Below are 14,065 nucleotides of genomic sequence, written 5' to 3'. Positions count from 1 at the left end.
TGACTTAACTCTGAGGCATGAATTGTGCAAACAAGGAGGCCATAAACAAACAACAACAACTTTGTTATTCAACACCTTCTGCTAGCTGTGTCATCCCCATGATTCTCAAAGGTTTGCTCTGTTCTGTTTGGAACCAATTTTCTAATACTGAAAAGCAAAATACAGGGTCAGGCCTAGACATCTCTGTAACAAACTGGGGATTCCCAACCTTGTGTTTACTGCCCAGTGTGACTTAGGGGGAGGAGAAGAGTCATGGGGGACAAAGTGGACCTTGCAGGACACCATAGGCGAAAGACCAAATGTTGAGCAGCACCTTCTGAAATCTATTCTCCAGGAAAGACTGGAACCATCATAAAATAGTGCCTCCTAAATCACTCTCAGCCAGATGATCCTGAAGAGGACCATGGACAATGGTCCATTGATCCAGCAGAACCAGCTGGGAGACACAATCTCCCTGTCCATTTCTCAGCTCATTTAGTCCACCAGGTCAACCAAGATCTAAGGCTGAAACTGGATTGAAATGAGTCCAGACAATCTGTTTCATAAAGAAAAACCTGTTGTGTTTCATTTCTTCTTGACAGTAATTTAAAGAATTGCATGAAAGAAGAATCATGGATGTACTAAGGGGTCGGCAACCTCTTGTCTTACCACATTAGAAACTTAGTGGAAAACTAAAAGCCACCAATGCCACTGGTTCTGGAACAATTCAAAGGAAAAGTTGCTGCTGTATGCAAAAATAGCTAGACCTCAGACCTCCTAAGCAAAAGGTAGAGCAAAACCAGGACAGGGCTGCATGGTGTAAAGAGCATGCTTTACTCCATCATAATTTGTTTTTGCGGTTTCAGCAAGGCAATTTAAAGAAAGAATTCTATGAAAAAGTTGACCTTAAGTGAAGATGATGTTATTGCTGGACCCTGAAGCATACCCAACCCTCTTTCAAATGGCATGTACTGTGGACAAATCTCAACCAGACAGCGAAGCATTTCAAAAGAATATCTTCTGACTAGGCAAAAGAATAACAGATTAAATTCACCTATGATCCCTTTTCCTGTTTTCTGGTGTCTTTGGGGAGACAGAGGCAATGCTTCCTGATTTCAGCTTGCATGCATGCACATGGATGCACAATGTCAGTGCGCTGATTTCCTTCCAGGCCCCAAAACTTCAGCCTACCCATAAGGGAATGTTTCTAAATGGCACAGTTTTTTCACTATACAGGTGTATGCTGCTTAACAACCATTCGCTTAACAACATACCACATATATGTCAGTGGTCAAAGCACAATAAAGATGTTCTTAATGGGGCAATTGCTTCTCCCATAGCCTGCAGCAGAGAGTCTATTTATGCAACAGAGAGGTTCTTAATGCAAAGAAGAGGCGATCTACCTCCAGTAGCCTGTGCAGCCAGCTAATGCAGCCACTTTCAACCACTGTGCCATGGCACACTGATGTGCCGCGATTGGTCCACAGGTGTGCCACAGGAATTTGGGGAAAGATCATTTATTAGTAGGGCCAATAGGGTTGTGAGCCTCCCACTGGCAGCACAGTGTGCCTTGTCAATTGGCAAAAACCTGATGGTGTGCCTTGACAATTTTAGTGCCTTGTCAGTGTGCCATGGGATGAAAAAGTTTGAAAATCACTGAGCTAGTGTCTGGCAGGGAGTGTCTGTTTACACAACAAAGGCAATAGATTGGACTAGATGTTCACTTAATGACCTAACTGCATAACAACAGGGATCGGGAAACATATCCCCATCGTTAAGTGGCGCACACCTGTATATGAATTCCATTTATATCTATACATAGGTTATATCTAAAAATAACCTCCTCATCTGCATGACAGATTCAGTGGAAAATTATTCAAAGATTTGGGGGGGGGGGAGTTGTGAAAATGATCCAAGAGTTCACAACTCTTGGAGTTCATATGTGAGGAGATCTGCTCACATATAAACAGCAAGCAGTATTTCTAAACTAGCTGAGAAACTCCATAAGGAAAGAAGGACAGGTGCTCCTGGGAAATTTATTGGCAGGATCAAGAAAGAGGGTGGCAAAAAAAAACAAAAAAAACTGGGAGCACTCAAGGAAATTGCTAATTGATTGTTGGTGTTGGTCAGGGATTCTTAACCAGGGGTACCCATACCCCTTGGGGGTTTAGGAACCAAATGATTGGGGCATGGGATGTGATCTCTAAACAATTTAAAAAGAATTGTTTTAAGTTTATTGGTTATCACCATTATTAATATGGATTGGGATGTTTCAAGCCATCCATGTGTAAAGTAAAATTGACATCTTTTGAAGTCATAGTAGCACTGAATAGGACAGGTGGTGATGATGATGATGATGATGATTTTGACACTGGCAAAGGGGGGAGGGGGACATATTGGGCAATCCATTGGGGCTCTGTAATCAGAACCCCTGATGTAGGAACTTACAATAAGTTATGATTATGGCATAGAATTAATTGCTATGACTGAGTTAAGTGCAGGGCAAGAAGCTTTGATGTTATTGTAGTGGAAACGGAAATAGTTTGTACAGAATTGAAATTAAAAACTTCATAAGGATGGTGCATGTATTATAAGAGTTTAAGCTAGTTAAATTACAATTTTATTTCATCAACATTATTGCATGGTCTATTTCTTGCTGCAGACCTCCAGTCTGGGTTATGTGTAAAGCACTACCAATACTGAGTAGCCACTAGTAGGTTTGTTGAGGAAACTCCTATGATGTTTGGGTCTCCAAAGAATACTGAAGGGGATTCTTTGGAAACACGGCCACTGTTGTTTGCTTATGTTCACCATTTATATATCAACCTTCCGCAAAGGAGCTTAGTGCAGGCAGTGTGGTTCTTCCCTCACCTTTTACCCTCACAGCAACCTTGTGAGGTGACACATGGTGTTCGCTAAAAAGAGATGGCATGTTGACTCAAACTCCTGTACGTTGTGCTCCAATTAAAGCACTATAATTTAGTTGCGCGGTAGCTGTTTCAGTGGTCACCTTTCAGCTTGGTGGTTTGTTCTGATGTGGCAGTGAAAGTTTGCCCAAAATTGCATACCGCCGCCTGTCAAAGGGACCATATCATCTCAGCATCAGCTTCTTTGCATAATGATTCACACAGTTGACTAATTCCATTGACTGTCTAGGTCAAGTGTTCGGAAGCAATGGGTGATGTCTAGCTCTGAATCCTGTTATCTGTTGTTTCAGAGTTAACACAGCTGCAGTCTTGCTCACAAAGGAGGAGTGGGTTTCTGGTTACAGATGTGATCAAGTCACAGCTTTGTCACTCCTGTCCATCCAGAACTGGACTTTAAGACATTTATATCTTACCTTTCCACCAAATAAACCTCCAACAATGTTTACAACCAGTAAGTTAAAATGATCAATTACAGCAAAATGAAGCAGAAAATCGAACAAAAACAGCCATCAATCAACAACAAACAATAGACATAAAAAGTAAAGAAATCTACACAACAAAAAGTAGACATATTTCAAGTGTGGCCAAAAGCTCGGGGGGGGGGGTGATTAATTGGCACTTGAATGTTAGAAAAGGGGTATAGAAATCTTTTAAATAAACAATAACAAATTTGGTGGCTGATGAATTTGCATGGGGATGGTCTTCCAAGGTCAGGGGAGCCACCTCAGAAAATGCCCTATCCCCAGTAGTCCGCTCATCCCTGATTGTGGGAGTACTTGAAATTGGGCATCACTTGAAGTCATGTCCGGGAGGCCTTCAGAAGCATGGGGAGGTTGTGTGCAACCATCCTGTGCCTCAGAAAACCTCCTGGATGTGATTGGAAGGTGCTTCTGGTTTGCCGGGAAACCAGAAGTGCCTTTCAGTCACAACCTGGCTGTTACCCTGCACACGCCCGATCTCGTCTGATCTCGGAAGCTAAGCAGGGTCAGGCCTGGTTAGTACTTGGATGGGAGACCGCCTGGGAATACTGGGTACTGTAGGCTTATAGTCTTTCGAGACTGAAGGTTGCCAACCAAGGCCTTTTGAGGAGGCAAGGAGCCATGTGCAACATCCAGAGGGCCAGGTGCAGCCCCCATGTAAGTTGTCACCACCTCTCCCCCCTCCCCCAATTCAATTAATTGCAGAATCCATGTGGAGCCCTGGAATGGATCCCTGAGGATACCAAGGGCCCACTGTATTGAGGAAATATAAATCTGTTGACTGACCTGCTGTTGACTATAAACAACTTTTCTGTTACAACTTACATAACATTTGTTGTGGGTTTCCTTGGCAAAAAAAAAAAAAAAAAGATGACTTCTTTTTAACATCCCCACAACATAAGTGTATTCCCCACCCTCTAGATCAGGGCTGTCAAACTCATTTCATGTGGTGGGCCGAATAGCATTCATGGCGCCTGCTGAAGGCCAGAAGTGATGTCATTAAGCAGGAAATGACATCATTAAGTAGTTGATGGTCAGGAGTAAGCACTTTGTTCTCACATAGAAACTCATTAGCTGCAAATGACAGAAGAGAAAATGTGCAAGTCTTGTACATAATTTCAAGATATGAGAGAGCCCAATTATCATGCTGGGAGGGCCCAATTATAACAGGGGCCAGATAAATTGCTTTCAAAGACCACATCCAACCAACGAGCCTTATGTTGGACATCCCTGCTCCAGATAGTCCTATAAATAAATGCATAGTCCTCAGCAGGAAAACCAACTTCCTTCGCAGTTCAACAATTATTCTGAAGAGTGCATCGGACTACAATGTTACATCAATGCTTCCTCAGAAATAAGTTGTATAGTGCTCAAAGATTTTTTCCCTAAATAGGTCAGCATAGGATTGCATGATCTACTGTACATCTTATAGTTGTATCTTAAACAAAGAAGAGTTTGCCATGTTGTGTGTAGAGGAGGGGAGGGAGAATGCTTTTTAAGCAGGGGTTATCAGCTGGTGGTTGGTTACTGATCAGATACATCCTAAGGCAGTGTGACCTGGCTTCTGGCAGTTCAATCAAATTTGAATACCTGCAGTTCCACTCATGGGGGGGGGGAACCCTATTTTCAAGTAGTAAGAGCAGATTCCATAATTTTTAACCTCTTTCTCTACCTTTTTTATGATACGTGTATGGAATAAGCTAGTATGCCTCTTTGCACATAACACTGAGCCAGAGTTTATGTGTTTTGTAAGTAGGAAGACTGTCTAATCATGAATAGTGAGACCCTGGAGAGTTGAGAAATTGGCCAGGCCTGCTTTCAAGGTCCTGGGAATAATTAGGAGTACTCCAGAAATGGCGTCCACATGGTCAAATAGTCTGTTGAACAAGGGGCTGCCTTGTGAATACAAAACAGAGACATCAACAGGACAGAAAATGGGATGAGGTGTGATTAGTCAAGTAGATGAATCAGTTCAAAATGCCGTTCGTCGACTAAAATTAGACAATCCCCCAATTAGACAATCATTTTTAAAAAAATAAAATATTTTAGTCTTATAAACTACCAATTGGACAGGGACCATCTTTAAAGAGGCATTCCCTTAGTCACACAGAAAAGAATACCTCTTCAAGAAATGTACCTTCTGTAACATATACATAGAAAGTACAAAACCCAAACATACTCATTTTCCTCCAAAGGATTGGTTAGATATATGCAAATGCGTGCAAATGTAATCAATTATAATTGACCAATGAACTAAAATCTCTTTGATCAGGAGACTGCCCTCAACAAACAATGATGTAAAGGACCTTTCAGTAAAAGTATTTGTGCCTCAGCGGAAAAAAAAGAAAATGTTGCATTCCTCACTCATGACCATGTAAGTCTCAAATCCCATGGTTTGCTGCATCACCTTGGAAGGCTACCACAGAAGCGGATAAAGATACACTTTGTCAGAGTGCCCGCTTCATAGGAAAGAAGTCCACATTAATGATGCTGAGACGTAGAGGAAGCCAAGTGCTGTGGTGGGTATCCCATCGCCCACACATGATGGGGAAAGACTCTGCGGGTTACTGACTCATGCTCCTGAGAGGAGAACACACACACACATATTCGGGGAAATTTTTTCTGGTGCTGACAAACATACTTCAACTGTCTTGCTTATGAAGAATGTCGGAGACCAGAGAATGCTATGGTTTTTGAACCGCAGTTAGTTGCTGCTGGAGCCGCAGGTTGCCAATCAAAAGACTAGTGGATATCTGCATCCTACAACAGTGATATTCAACCAGTGTGCCGCAAAAGGTCCACAAGTGAGCCTTGGGAGTTTGGAGCACAGCGGCTGAAAATTACTGAAAAACTCATCTGAGTTATTTGTTTCTAGGACAACTATAGCGACAAATTCGTTACAGGCAATTTGTTACTGCAGACCGTTGTCCTAGGAACAGGGTTGCAGAGCCCAGCAGAGTCTCCCAGAAGCCAGAAGTGACATCATAAGAGGCAAGGCCCATAGAGAAGATCATAGAGGTCAGTGTGCCACGAGAAGAAAAACATTGAGAATTGCTGCCCTACAGGAACTGGCTTAGTGTATTACCAAGACAACTCTGCAGCCATATGTGGGCATTCCCCAAGGACAATTAGGCATATAGTATGGGACAGTTAGGGAAGGTATGTGGACAAGTCCTGTTCCACCAAGTAAATCTACTCTGAAGTAAGTCCTATTGTGGTCAATGGGGCTTACTCTTAGGAAAGTAGGATTGCAGCCTGTGAGCCCAAGCCTATCTACTCTGAAGTAAGTCCCATAGTGGTCAATGGGGCTTACTCTGTAGTCTGCCTGCTATAACAACCCCCCAAAAAGAATCAGTGAGATTTCCAACCTCCCTAGTGCCCATTTTAAAGTTCTTCTATTTCAGGCATATCAGAATAAAGACCCACCTGTTGCCAAAAGGGCGGTTTTGTTTAGGGGAATTATTATTCTGCCCTTATTGGAACCTTAGGATTGCAGGCTGGATAACAAGACGGCGTAATGCAGAGAAATTCCCTTTTGCTTAAAGAGGAGACTGAGAGAAAGATAACTTTTAATAAAAGATTACAGTTTTATTACAAAAGCACAAAGGTAAACATAATGCACATGGAGAAATGATAAGTGTATGTTTCTTGGTCCTAGTACTTGAATCCAGTGTACCTAGCTTTCATGGTGGTTGCGTGTGGAGAGTAGCCGAGGAAATTAGAAAAAGGAAAGGTTGTAGGGAAGGATTTTAGGGGTCCCTGATCTGCCAACCCCAGCTGCTAACTAAAGATGGGGAGAGAAGGGGAGAAAAAGGGGGGGGAGAAGGGAAAGAGTTCCAGGCGCAAGGTAGTTACCTGTCCTGTAGAGTAGTTGGATGGGGTGGGGAAAGTCCTGTGCAGAGGACCCTCTGACACAACACAGATGTATTGGTCCTTGGAGAGCGAGCCAAAGAGAGCATGTGGGAAGAAGCCCTCTCTTAAAAAGGAGTTTTCAGACAGTGCTGAGCTGGATTGTAACTTGTATACTACCAGCAGGGTGCTTGGGAGTGTGTAAAACATTGAAAGGATTATCAGCAAAATTCAATGGGGTCTGTGGCTGGCTTAAACAATACCATGAATCAGCAACACAAAAAGGCAGTTCCAGTTTGCATACAGTGCTTAAGCAGTGATTGGGTTAAACAGTACAATGAATACAGTAATGTTGGAGACACTTAAACAATGATTTAAGATGCCAGACTTCCTCCCATAATGTGTGGCCATTGGGAGGTGGTGGTTGTGTAACCATGAGCTTGTGACTTGACCTGATTGTTGAAAACAATACAATGAATACAGTAATGTAGGAGACACTTAAAGGATGATTTAAGATGCCAGACTTCCTCCCATAATGTGTGACCACAGGGAGGTGGAGGTTGTGTAACCATGAGCCTGACTTGACTTGATTGTGGCCTGTGTGAGTTTAACCTGCATATTTTAGTCCATAGTACATAACCAGACAGAGAGAAAATCACAACTAAAAGGCAAAAGGGGATTTTCACGCAACACACCTGGCTTTGCAAGTGCAAAATAGAAAACTTTCCCCTTACCATTCAAGCCTCTTTTTTGTTCTTTTTTTTTTGGGGGGGGGGGGGAGGCTGCCTTCTGTTGCACTCCAGCTCCATCAGATCAGGACCCTTCTGGTGTCCTCACATTCCCCTTTGCCTGGCCTGACCAACAGCCAAGGCATGTCTGTCTACTCGTGAGTAAATGTGACTGTGAGGCTGCTTTGCTTTCCATAAGGCTCCATAGACTGGGAGGGAGGAACCTCCTTCTCTGGTGTTTTTGGGGGCCGCACTCATTGGATGAGGACCATTCTGACAACCTTGGAGCCTCTCAGCCTGCCTCGACTAAGGCAAGTCCGCCTACTCGCGAGTAAACAGGGCCACGTGGCTTCGTTTCAGGCTCAGACTCGCAGCTGGGTGGGGTGGAGCTTCTCTGGTGTTTTGGGGGGGCTGCGTTCATTGGATCACGACCATTCTGGTGTTGTTGGATTCCTCTCAGCCTGCCCTTTCCAACAGACTATGGCAAGTATGCCTATGCATGAGTGAACGCACGATACGGCTCACTTTCACTTTCCATAGGGCTCCATGCATTTTTGCCTTCCGGTTTTTTGGCCATAACTTTTGAACAAAAGGAGCTATTTCAATTACGTTTTTTGCACTGCACTCCGCTGGCCAATCCACATCCCACGGTCTATGGCATGACGTGGTAGCTCCTAGCCCCACAATGTTAGCGTATCCTCCCCCAGGGCGCATCACCCCCTTGGCACATCACCTGGTGCAGCTCGCACCCCCTGCACCCCCTAGCGATGCCAGTAAGCTCATAGTGTGCAAGATGTGGCTTTGCATCCACTCAGGCATCTCCAGATGGACAAGCTGTACTGTGCACTGTCAGGACAGGTACCCTGCTGACACCAATGGCCTGCATCCAGCCAGAAGCACCTGTCCACCCAGCAAGGGTGCAATTGTTTTGTGCTGGTTGCAGTTCCATCTATCACCTGAATGGGAAAATAGAAAATCTCTGCTCACCTCAGTCACCTCACAGTGATTTAGCCACAAGGGAGATTAAATATGTACGGTAAGAGAGGGCCAGAGAGGGAACAGGCAGGAGAAACACTTTCTTCCATTGTACCCAAGGTAATCGTGTAACTTTGGCTGACTGATCTGGCAACCCTCATCATTCACCCACCCCCTATGCTAATCTTAATGCACCTAAGTCTCTATCAGGGTCATGTGGTGTGGGGATGGCAGGTGAGGCAGGACCGCCCCATCATAGCCCATGGAAAAGCACTGCAGCTGCCCTGCCCACTTACACCTGAGGAGGTTCTCTTTACACCTGAGAAAGTGGGTGTAAGGAGAGCCTCCTCAGGTGTAAGCAGGTGGGGCAACTGCGGTACTTTTTCACAGACAATGACAGGGCAGTCCTGCCTCACCTGCTGCCCATACAGCACACATCCCTGGTCTGTATGATGACACCATCATTCTAGAGTGGCCAATAAGTGTGGTCAAGGATACCATCATCAGGGAGAACTTTTCCCAGCCTAGTGTAAAAAATAAAAAAGATACTGGGCAGCCTTGTGAACCAGGGATGAAACAGATTCTAGGCTATTTCATATTTACTGCCTGAGTCAGGGGGCTTCATAACTGGGCCAAAATTGGAGGGCATCCAATGTGTACTGTGGTGATTGAACACACTGAAACAGACTACATGATCTAGTGATGAGCAAACTCTCCTTGCCTTGATTCTGGATTTGTTTGGCAATTAAGAGCCATTTCCATGAGTGTTCAGAAAACACTCATAGGAGTGTGAGTTCAGAGTAGAAAAACGAATCTGTTTTTCTGAAAATTCTCTTTTAGCTTGTCATGTTGGCATATGTGTGCTGATGGTGCCATGCTCTGGAAATTGCCAGGCATTTTCATAAGAGAACAACACCAGCCACAGCAGACAGCTACAAGGAAATTCAATCTCCATCACACCACCCAAAACAAACATACTTGGGAATAAGAGAGTGTCAGCAAGAGTAAGGTGTTCAACATCAAAAGAACTTCTTTGCTCATTTGCTTACAAAGCTGAACGTAAGCCACACCTGTGCAGAATCTCACCAATCTCATTTCACCGTCAAAGCCATTTGGAGAAATGACACTTGCTTTTAAATACAACTGAACATTGCATGCCGAATGAAGAGCTCCAGTGAGATCACTGATCCAGGCTTCTAAAAAAGTCATAGGAACATCTTCTAACTAGGGTTAGGAGATAGTGTTGTGTGGTGAGGTGACTCCCTGGGGGAGTGGAGAGGTGAAGCTCTGCATGCTAAACAGGCTCTTTTATTTTATTTTTGGATGCTTGCTCTTCTTTCATTCCCAGAGCAAGAAAAAATACTGTCCTCAGGAGACTTAGCTGGCTCTTGGCTTGTGATAATATCACGCCTAGCTGGGAAAGAGAGGGTTTGGCTCTGACTTTCTCCCACTTTCGTAGTGTTGTTTTTGATGGCCTTACATCTAATATTCATTTGATCTCTACTGGAACAGTCTGGGGCTACATCTGCTTTATGGGTGTTTCTCAAGTGAGGCCCCATCACCTTTAGCTGTTTGAAGAGCTCCTGCTTTGTCAAAGGATTCCACCCCTTCTCCCTTGCTACCAGGGCCTAGGAGAGGAGGGTAAACGGGGTAATTTGTACCCGGGCCCAGGGTCAGAAAGGGGGCCCAGGAGTCAAAGGAGTCAAAGGAGGAAGTTCCTGGGACCTGACATGTTCCTGTCTCACCTGAACTGTGCATGAGGCTCAGGTACAGCCAGGTGCATGCAGTGTTAACTGCTGCTGCAAGCCATACGCACCAGGAATGCATCCATGACCCTCCTGAACCTTCCTCCCAGATTCCTGTCAAATCTGGGAGGAAACTGGATTGCTACAGTAGCTCTTTGGCTTGTGGATCCTATAGCCATGAAGGAGTGCATAGATGCTCAGGGACCCAGGTGTAGGGCTACTGCTGCAGCAGCAGTTCATTTTGGTCCATTCTAGTGTGAGCCTAAACACCATGATGCTAATTTTCTGTAATCGATTTTCTATATTTCAAAGATTTTAGACACAGAGGAGTTTGTTTGGTTTTCCATATTACTTTATCTAGCTACCAATGCCACATGATCAGGTAGACCTGGGCTCTGCATCAAGAAGCCTAGTAGACCTCAGATCCAAAGACTATTGTGGCTGTCAGCACCCTCCACCTGCCTTAGTTTGTCCCACGTTTTTTCTCCCCCATTGCCCACCTCCCCCTTTGGGAAGGGGCCCAGAAGAAACTTTGTACCCCCTTACAAAATTCCTCTCATAGGCCCTGCTTGCTACCTACCCTTTCTGCCTAGAACTGCCTCCCCAAACATCTCCATGATGTTTACCTCCTCTTTCATCCATCAGATCCCTCCTCAAACCCCTTTTCCAAGACATCTTTGGCACAGCTGTTTAATCCCCAGACTCTACTGTAAGAAGCATTAACTGACCTGAATGCATATTCTTCCCCCATTTATCTATGCTACTATGAATGGTCATAACTAGGGCAGAACCTGGGGGGCACCTGCCCCAGGCCTTAAGCCAAGGGGGGCTTATGACCCAGCTGAAGCATGACTGCACAGCCCCCTATTTGCAGAGGAGGCTCTGGCGGCTTTGTGCCCTCCGTTCCTTCTTCTGATGAGGTTCCCCTTCAATTACATTACTGCCCCGGTGCCAGGCAGTGTGTTATGCCTCTGCTGCTGTGTAGTGACTCTTTCAGAGCCAATTCCAGATGGGGTCAGGGTGAGCGAACAGGGAGAATTGCATCAATTTTGCAGCACAAGGCTGAGTGAATGGTTGGATCGGCATGATCAAATCAGGTCGAGGTGGACTAGCAACTAGTGACAGTCCAAAGACAACGTGTGCTTGTTTGTTGATGCTCTTGCTAACCAGTCAAAGTTTATGCCTCGGACTTTTCTGACCAGCAATAAAAAGTTGAGTAAGCAATAAAAAGTTGAGTTACTAGAAGTGGTCTGGTACAGGCTTCTATAGTTCCTTCTCTCTCTTTGTTATGTTCCTGATGGATTGTAGGCTCCTTGGGGCAAGGTCCTCTTCCCTTGTACTTTGTTAAAGTCCATGCACACTGATGATGCTACTTAATAATGCTAATACTCATAACCAATGACACATGCATTTTCACGGCATAGGTTCTAATATTCATTTGCTCAGGAAGATAGACCTGCTGCCCTATTGAAGGTTTCCAGCCAATGAGGGCAAAATAAGATATTTTTGATATGTATGTTCTGGGAATGGAACTTGTAATGTCTTTCTTTTCCAAAAAGCAACTGGGGAGAGGGACATGGCATAGGAGGAAGATTTACTTTATCTTTATGCCAGTTCCTCAACTTAAACTACCTTTAAGGTCTAACTACCTTTAAGGGCAGGAGGTCTGGTCTGGGCAGGAGGTCTGGTCTAGAGGGTAGAGCCTCCGTTAGTCCGAAGATAACATCAGAAGGTCGCCAGTTCGAGGATACCGGCAGCTCCCTGAACGGCTGAGAATGGCGAGACCTTGAAGCAGCTGACAAGCCCAGCTGACTGATTCCACCTGCTCTTGGTGTGAGCAAGAAGCATCTTGGCTGCCCTCCATGTGAGAGATGGAGCTGCTTGTCAGCCTGTGTGGGAGAACTGGAGGCCAGAAGTGAGACCAAACCAGGAAGATCCATTCTGAAATGTTGTTGGTTCTTGAAAGAGAGAACCTCTATGATTGTAAAAATCCCCTTGAGGGATTTAGAAACACCTGCTGATGTAAACTGCCTTGAATAAAGTCAGAGGAGTCATCCGATGACCAGAAAGGCGGTACATAAATACCTAGTTATTATTATTTATTATTACCTTCCCCTCAACTGCGATAAACTACCAAAGGGAATATGCCCATAAATCCTCTAATTTGTGGCTTAGAGCAGCTGGCGGGAGGGAGTATTTGGACCATATTTGAAACATGGCTGGGTCACAGGATGGAAAGATTACACCAGAAGTTCTCAAAGTCACCTGGCCAGCGACCCCACCTCCATGTCCAGCACTGCCACTGGGACTCACCACAAGCATCAAGAATGCCTCCAGACAACACCATGGAATATGCATTTGCAAAACAGTAAGTGACCTGGAGGTCAATCCCAGAAGCCCATGGAGACCTCTGGAGGTTGTCCTGGGCCAGCATGATGTTGAGGCATCATCTGAAGGTGGGTTGCATCCCGGAATTGGCCTCTGGTTGCATCCATTTGGCTCCAGTTTGGAGCCAAACAGAGGAAAGGGCGAGCAGGTGGGCCCAAGTTGCAACCACCTGGCCTCTGGTTGCAACACACCAAGTGGGTCATAACTCACAGTTTGAGAAGCACTGGATTACACTGCTCCCCACCTTTCCCAGAACTAGGGCCAGCCCAAGACATCCTGCGGCAGAGGGCCAAATTCTGCTTCCCCTTATCTGGAGACCAAGCTCTACTCCTCCCATCCACCTCCTTTCCTCCACACTTTATCTTGTGCTACATCACCCTTTTCCTTTTCCAGTCCAGGGAATGGCAGGAAGAGGAGGAGGCATGGAGGTGAGTGAGTATACAGTATACAGTGAGTATGTGGGTGGCAGGTAGCATAGCTGCCAGAAGAGCCAGGGTGGTGTAGTGGTTTGGGAGGTAGACCTAGAAGATCCAGGTTCGACTCCCCCCTCAACCATGAAGCTTCCTGGGTGACCTTGGGCCAGTCACTTTCTCTCAGCCTCACCCACCTTACAGGCTTGTTGTGGGGAGCAGCTGTGTACACCACCCTGAGCTCTTTGGAGGAAGGGCGGTATAAAAATGTGAAAAACAAAACTAAATAATAGCTACAGGGGACAGTTACCCTCACTGCCCAGAATGGCTCCAACGAAGAATGGAAAGGGCCACTTACATGGCACACTGCAGCGCCTACAAGACCCCCCCCGTAGTTACACCACTTGGAGGTGGTTGCCCTCTGTCAGTCTGCTACCTGAGGCCACCACCTTAGGGCCACCCCCTTAGGGCGCCCAACCCATGCTGGAGCAGGCAAGCCAGGAGGCTTGCGCTGCATTCAATGTGGGATTGCAGCAAGCAGCGGCTCAGCCACGGGCAAGGGGGAAGCTCTTCCCCTTACCCATG

At 45.4% G+C, this 14,065-nt stretch overlaps 1 pseudogene; it reads left to right on the top strand.

The window, feature by feature from the left end:
• The first annotated feature begins 3,834 nt into the window (after positions 1–3,834).
• LOC136650797 (5S ribosomal RNA) lies at positions 3,835–3,949 on the top strand (annotated as a pseudogene).
• Positions 3,950–14,065: the final 10,116 nt, after the last annotated feature.

This window comes from Tiliqua scincoides, chromosome 4, assembly GCF_035046505.1.
Source record: "Tiliqua scincoides isolate rTilSci1 chromosome 4, rTilSci1.hap2, whole genome shotgun sequence".
Taxonomy (NCBI): Eukaryota; Metazoa; Chordata; class Lepidosauria; order Squamata; family Scincidae; genus Tiliqua; species Tiliqua scincoides.
The sequence above is the reverse complement of the archived record's forward strand: the minus strand, read 5'-3'. Positions and strand labels throughout refer to the sequence as shown.